This window comes from Henckelia pumila, chromosome 1, assembly GCF_033568475.1.
Source record: "Henckelia pumila isolate YLH828 chromosome 1, ASM3356847v2, whole genome shotgun sequence".
NCBI classification, from domain to species: domain Eukaryota; kingdom Viridiplantae; phylum Streptophyta; class Magnoliopsida; order Lamiales; family Gesneriaceae; genus Henckelia; species Henckelia pumila.
In genome coordinates, this window is record NC_133120.1 from 127,382,975 (window position 1) to 127,389,776 (window position 6,802).

The 6,802-nt window shown below is 37.0% G+C and overlaps 1 non-coding gene across 1 annotated transcript; it reads left to right on the forward strand.

Moving 5' to 3' along the window:
* Positions 1 to 4,589: 4,589 nt before the first annotated feature.
* Positions 4,590 to 4,695, forward strand: LOC140876742 (small nucleolar RNA R71). The gene has a single exon (XR_012148978.1). It is a non-coding gene; the product is annotated as a small nucleolar RNA R71 (small nucleolar RNA).
* Positions 4,696 to 6,802: the final 2,107 nt, after the last annotated feature.

Sequence of the window (6,802 nt, forward strand, 5' to 3'; positions counted from 1 at the left end):
CCATGAAAACACCTCCACTCGCCGCATCTAGCATAATCCTGTCATGAGGTAACAAACCTTCATAGCATAATTGAATTAATTGGTTTTCACTTATTTGGTGTTGCGGACAGCTAGCGCAAAGCTTCTTGAACCGCTCCCAATATTCGTGTAGTGATTACCCTGAATATTGCTTGATTCCATAAATTTCCTTTCGGATGTTCGCAGCTCTAGAGGCTGGGAAAAATTTATCCAGAAAGATCCTTTTCATCTCCGTCCACGTTGTGATAGAACCAGAGGGCAAGTAATATAGCCAATCCTTAGCAGCACTCTTCAAAGAGAAAGGAAAGGCCCTCAGCTGAATCTGCTCCTCTGTTACTCCATGGGGTTTCATACTCGTGCAAACCACGTGGAATTCCATCAAGTGTTTATTCGGGTCCTCACCTGCAAGACCATGAAAAGCAGGTAATAAGTGAATTAAACCAGACTTAAGCTCAAACGTAGCATTATTTTCTAATGTAGGAAAAGTAATGCATAAAGGTTGTTGATTGGGATCAGGAGTTCCCAATTGTCTAAGACTCAGGTTAGCATTAGCATTAGCAGCCATCTCTTCTTCTGGAAAAGCAGCTCGAGCAGCGGCTTCTTGTTGTTGCCTATGGAGTTCTCGCCTTCGCCTATGCAAAGTTATTTCAATTTTTGGATCGTAGAAAAAATCCTCTTCAGCAAAATCACCTGAAAGCATGACCTAGAGAGAACTAGAACCAAAGAAAAGAACAGAAAGTGAGATTAATCGAAATAAAACAAAAGAAAAGGAACACAATAAATTAACACCGTTCCCCGGCAACAGCGCCAAAATTTGGTGACGCTTAATTGTGTCACGCCCAAATTACCCAACTCAAGCAGATAATCACTAAAAATGTAGTAGTGTGAGTAGGGATCGTTCCCACGAGGAAAGATAAATTTAATGTGTTCTAAATAAATTAAATGGGGGTTTTCAAGTTTGAGGTTAACTACTGAAAACTTTAATCAATGAAAATTCACTAACATGCAAGATTAAAGAATAAACTGGAGAAATCAATAAGAGACGAGACTTGGTATCAGTTGACTACACCCTTGATATTCATTCATTCAATCATCGATTCTCTAAAAATAATTAATCCTATTAAATATTCATCATTGAAAATTCAATTCCTGTTTCACCGTAATTTTAGTTAATTAGAAAACAACATTCTAAATTAACCCTTACCAATGAATTAACCCGATAACAGCAATCTAGATTTAAATCCACGGTAGCATTCAAACTAGTAAAACTGATGAATCTAGACAACACAAACATCAGCGGTTGTATTTAGCCTAGTCAATAATTGATCCTACGAAATAATAAATTCGACAGCAGAAATTATCACGCGTAGTTGCTTCACAAATTAGTTTATTCAAACAATTACGGATTTGAATTCTAATTTAGCTGTCGCTCGCAATACAAAATCCTAAGATGGCCAATCCTAAAATCTCGCAAACAAACATGAAATAAAACAGATCAAAGATTGATATTCAATAAAGATTAAATACTACGAATCAAATCTCATGAATAAAATATATCAAGGTTTCGTCTCCCTCAACCAAATATTAAAAGTTTAGCCAACAATACTCATGATCCAAATCAATAAAAATTCAAAGAAAAGAAGAAAACTAGAGATAAAAATTCAAGAATAAAACCTAGCCTCCAAGAGAGAGTCTCCAAATCTGATAAGTAGTCCTAAAAATCGAAATAAAAGTCTAATAAAGGCTAGAGAATAAAATAACAACGTTTCCAAAATTATAAAATATTTCCCGGAAAGTGACGCCCGCTCGATCGGCAACATCCTGCGGATCGAGCGGCGTAAAAATCCTAAAGCTACTGCCTGACATAAACGAGTGTCGCTCGATCGGTAAACTCCTGCAGATCGAGCGGCATAAAACTTCCAACGTTACTGTCTCAAGGTAAAGGCTCCCGCTCGATCTGCAACATCCTGCGGATCGAGCGGCGAAGAGATCTTCAGAAATTCTAGTTTTTTCCATTGCTTCAAAGCTCCGTCCTAGTCCGCCCAAAATATGCGACCTAACCACAAAAACGAGAATCCCATCATGCAAACACGGAAATTGCAATACTAACAAAATGCAAAAATAAAACATGTAAACTAATGCAAAACAACAACAAAATGACACTAACAAATGCAATAAAAACATAACTATCAGAGTAATCAATTAAATTTTACCTAAATCATTTCTAAGATCATAGAAGTCTACCTCGGTTTTGAATACAAATCACCAAAGTTAAGAATCAAATCATCCAATCCACTCACAAAATCACAAAGCTTCTCTAATCACTAGGGTGTCAACAATCAAGGCATAGTGCATATGAGTGAGAACTCAAGATAAAATATAGCTTACATTGACCTTTCAGCACAAAAAATTATTTTCATCATAGGCCAACACAATTACACATCATGCGTTTAACTCAAACTAACTCATGAATTTTTTTCAAAATTTTCACAATTTTTAAACACCCCCAAACTTAAAATTGTGCATTGTCCTCAATGTACGATAATTCAATAACAAGAACGGATGAATGCACATACCTGTGGCATGACCGTCAGTAGTCATAGCCCATAATAATTTCGGGTGCAGGTACATTGATACTCTATATTTCTTTACAAGGACCTAGATTATAAAATTCAATGTTAGCGCGCGAACAAGACATGCCCTCAAAAAAATTAAAAATTAAATAAAATAAAAAAATTAAAAATACTAAAACAAAACAAAAATAAAATAAAACTTGGGTTGCCTCCCAAAAAGCGCTTGGTTTAAAGTCGTCAACCCGACTTGATGCTGATTTTAGCCAATTCCTGTCACTTTATTGGAGGTTTTGTTCCTCTCTTTCACCCTCCAAACATACTCAAAAATCATCTTGGACTTAACTTTCTTTTTCACCTTCTTCGCCACCTTCGGATCTCGCCCACTCTTCAACTCTATTCCTACACCAAAATTATTCTCATCAGAATTAGATAAATCAATGCGATTACAAGAATGTACCTCATCTTGGTATTTCATGGTTTTATAGATATTGAAAGTGACAGCTTCACCACCAACTCGTAGAGTTAATTCACCCTCCTGCACATCAATTAACGCTCTGCCAGTCGCCAAGAATGGTCTCCCAAAAATTAGAGGGACAACTTGATCTTCTTCGATATCAAGAACTACAAAGTCAGCAGGAAAAATAAATTTATCTACTTTTACCAAGACGTCTTCTACAACTCCTCGAGGATATGTCAGAGAACGTTCAGCCAACTGCAGAGTAATTGTGGTTGGTTTCACCTCGCCAAGCTCCAACGACCTGAAAATAGATAAAGACATTAAATTAATACTTGCACCTAAATCACATAATGCCCTATTAACAGTTGCACCACCAATAATACAAGAAATATTAAAACTCCCTGGATCTTTCAATTTTTGTGGCAATTTCTTTTGCAGGATGGCGCTGCACTCCTCTGTCAACTTCACTATTTCAAACTCTTCAAGCTTTCTCTTCCTTGCCATCACATCCTTCATGAATTTAGCATAGTGTGGCATCTGCTCCAAAGCATCAGCGAATGGAATATTTATATGAATTTTCTTGAAGATGTCAAGAAACTTAGAAAATTTCTCATCCAACGCTTTCTTCTTGAACCGCTGAGGATATGGCAGAACAGATTTTGGCACAGGAGGTTTCTCAGGCACAACTGCAGACTTGCTGGAATTTTCTATCAGAATTTTTGGACTCCACCACAGTCTCTTCAACTTCCTCATCATCCACTGCCTTTGGGTTATCAGTCCCAAGTTCTTTACCACTTCTAAGAGTAACAGCCTTGCATTTCTCCCTAGGATTAACCTCAATGTTGCTAGGAAACACACCTCTATGCTGATTATTCAATGCATTCGCCAATTGACCAATTTGTGTTTCAAGATTTTTCATAGAAGTGCTCACATTGGTCAAGTGTGTCTCCATACTATCAAGCCTATTTTCATTCCTCTTAAATCTTGTGGATGATTCTGCAATAAAATTACTCACAAAATCTTCCAACGATGCCTTACCCTCACCATTCTGAGTATTGAACCCCGATGGAGGATTCAACACATTCTTATTATTTGCATAGGAAAAATTCTCATGATTACGCAAACTAGGATGATACTGATTGGGTACAGGATTACCTCGATAATTATTGTAATTCCTGTTGTTCACTTATTGAGCTTGCTCCAAACTCTCAAATCCATCAACAGAATTTACGGCAGTCGCCAGTGATACTGTCTTAGTAGAACTTTGATTCCCTTTGGTCACTGCAGCCAACTGTGTAGAAATAGTAGCCATCTGAGCAGTCAAAGCAGTGAATGCATCAACCTCATGAATTCCAGCAGACTTCCTTATTGCAGCTCTCTCATTCGGCCACTGATAACTGTTAACAGTCATTTGCTCAAGCATCTCATAAGCCTGTTCAGAAAATTTAGAAAATATTGAACCTCCAGCTGCAACATCCACATAAATATGAGTTAGTCCATTCAAACCATTGTAGAATAATTCGATCTGTTCCCAGTCCGGAAAATTATGGTTCGGACATTTCCTAAGAAATTCCTTGTACCGCTCCCAAGCTTCATACAGTAACTCATAATCTTGCTATTTGAAAGTAGTGATCTCAATTTTCAGCTGGGCAGACTTGACAGGAGGAAAGTACTTAGCCAGAAATTTGGATGTCATGTCTTCCCATGTAGTGATACTCCCAAGAGGTAGCGACTGCAACCAACTATGAGCATTGTCCCTAAGAGAGAACGAGAACAATCGTAGTCTGATGATGTCCTCAGTAACACCATGAATCTTCACTGTGTCAGCAATCTCCAAAAAAGTACGCAGGTGCAAATTTGGATCTTCAGTAGCTGCACCCCTAAACTGATTCTGCTGCACCATATTAATCAGAGCTGGCTTCAACTCAAAATTATTTGCTGTGATATTCTGCCGAGCTATCCCAGAATAATGATTATTGATCACCGGTTGAAAGTGATATCTGATAGGCACCAGAGCATTATTGACAACTCTTTCTCTTTCTTAAGCCATTTGTTGAAACTCTTCTCTTCTAGATTTTTGCAAAGCTTTATCAGTTTTCTCGATTTCCGGATCAAAGAGCAGTGAGTCGTAACTTTGGCTTTTTCGCATAAACTGCATAGACAGGAAAATTTTAAAATTAGAACCAACAAAATAAAATAAAATGCTCTAAATCAAAATTAAGACTAATTAGCACAATTTAATATAAATCAAATAAAATTCACTCCCCGGCAACGGTGCCAAAAACTTATTGTGTGTTTTTCGCTCGCAAGCGCACGATGTCAAGTTATAATATAGGAATTAAGTCCAAGTCGATCCCCCGGAGAATGAATAAATGATATTATATCAAATATTTGCAACTAATAACATCCTAATCCTATGTAGAGCTACGAAAATGGTTTGATTTTAATAAAAATAAAATTTGCAAGAAATAAAATTAAATAACCACGAGTTCACGAGATGAAAATTCAATAAGCGATGAATGCCAAAGGTTTGACTTCACTTGACTGTCCACCACAATTTATTTCTAATGATTGTTCAATTATAAAATCTTCTAGTTTATTAGCCAAGAATCCCTATTATTTTCTACTACCTCTCTTGAGTGTCAAGCAGAAATTCGTATTCAATAACAAACTCAATATCTCTATCAAAGTTTAACTATTAAATCCGATAAATGACACGAGAATTATTCTAATGACTTCTATGGAGTTATACGCCTCTCGAACAATACAAACACCAAAGATGTATTTCCTATGTCGTATTCAAAATCTCGTCTCTCGAGTGATAGATTCTAAATAAAATATCATTCAATCTATGACCAGTAAATTAAAAGCATTAAAATCAAGAAAACTCAAATAAACTGTATGAAGAATTCAAATATATAAATCAAAATATCTCAATCATGGTTTCCAGTCAAGATCCGTCTACCTCTAGACTAAGAAATTAGTTCATAACGCAATTCAAAATCAAATAAAATATGTTTTTCCTACAATCCAAACCAAGAAAAACAGAGTTCAAACGAAAATTAGAACGAAGTAGAATTAAGCTTTTCCGTCGCCGGATGCCGCCGTCTTCCGTCTTCGTACCGAATTCTCGTGCTCTTGTGTACTTCAAAACTCTCAATAGCCATCCTTATGCTCTGAAAACTCTCTCTAAACCCTCGTTTTTTTTCAAGATAAGCCATAAAATCATTTTTAAACTCGATTAGAGACTTTCCATATTTTTGGAGACTACGCAGCGCTGGAGCGCTAATTATTCGGCGCTGGGGCGCTCAAATTTTGTATTTTATTTTTCAATGAAAGACGTCTGGCGCTGGAGCGCTCAAAAGGAGGTGCTGGGGCGCCCGTCCAATTTCCTCAATAGCGCTGGAGCGCTGGTTTGATAGCGCTGGAGCGCTGGCCTGATCTACTTAACATTATTTTTTCTCTTCTCTTTTCTTCCCTCTATTTGCATATTTTGGACTCTTTTACTCAACTAAAATGAATAACACTCAAATTACTGCAAACAACACTAACAACAAAAGAAATGCATAATATCTCTCTAAACACAACAAAAACCAAGCTAATGCATATAAAATATAAGTGCAAAAATTGCACTTATCATCCAGCTCCTCCAAGCCATGGAGAAAGGTCACCACCCTCAACTCCTTTTTCAAGAGTAGCAGTTTTATGCCCTCTCGGCCGAGGACGTAAGCAGAGTTTTTGATACCGAGCACTT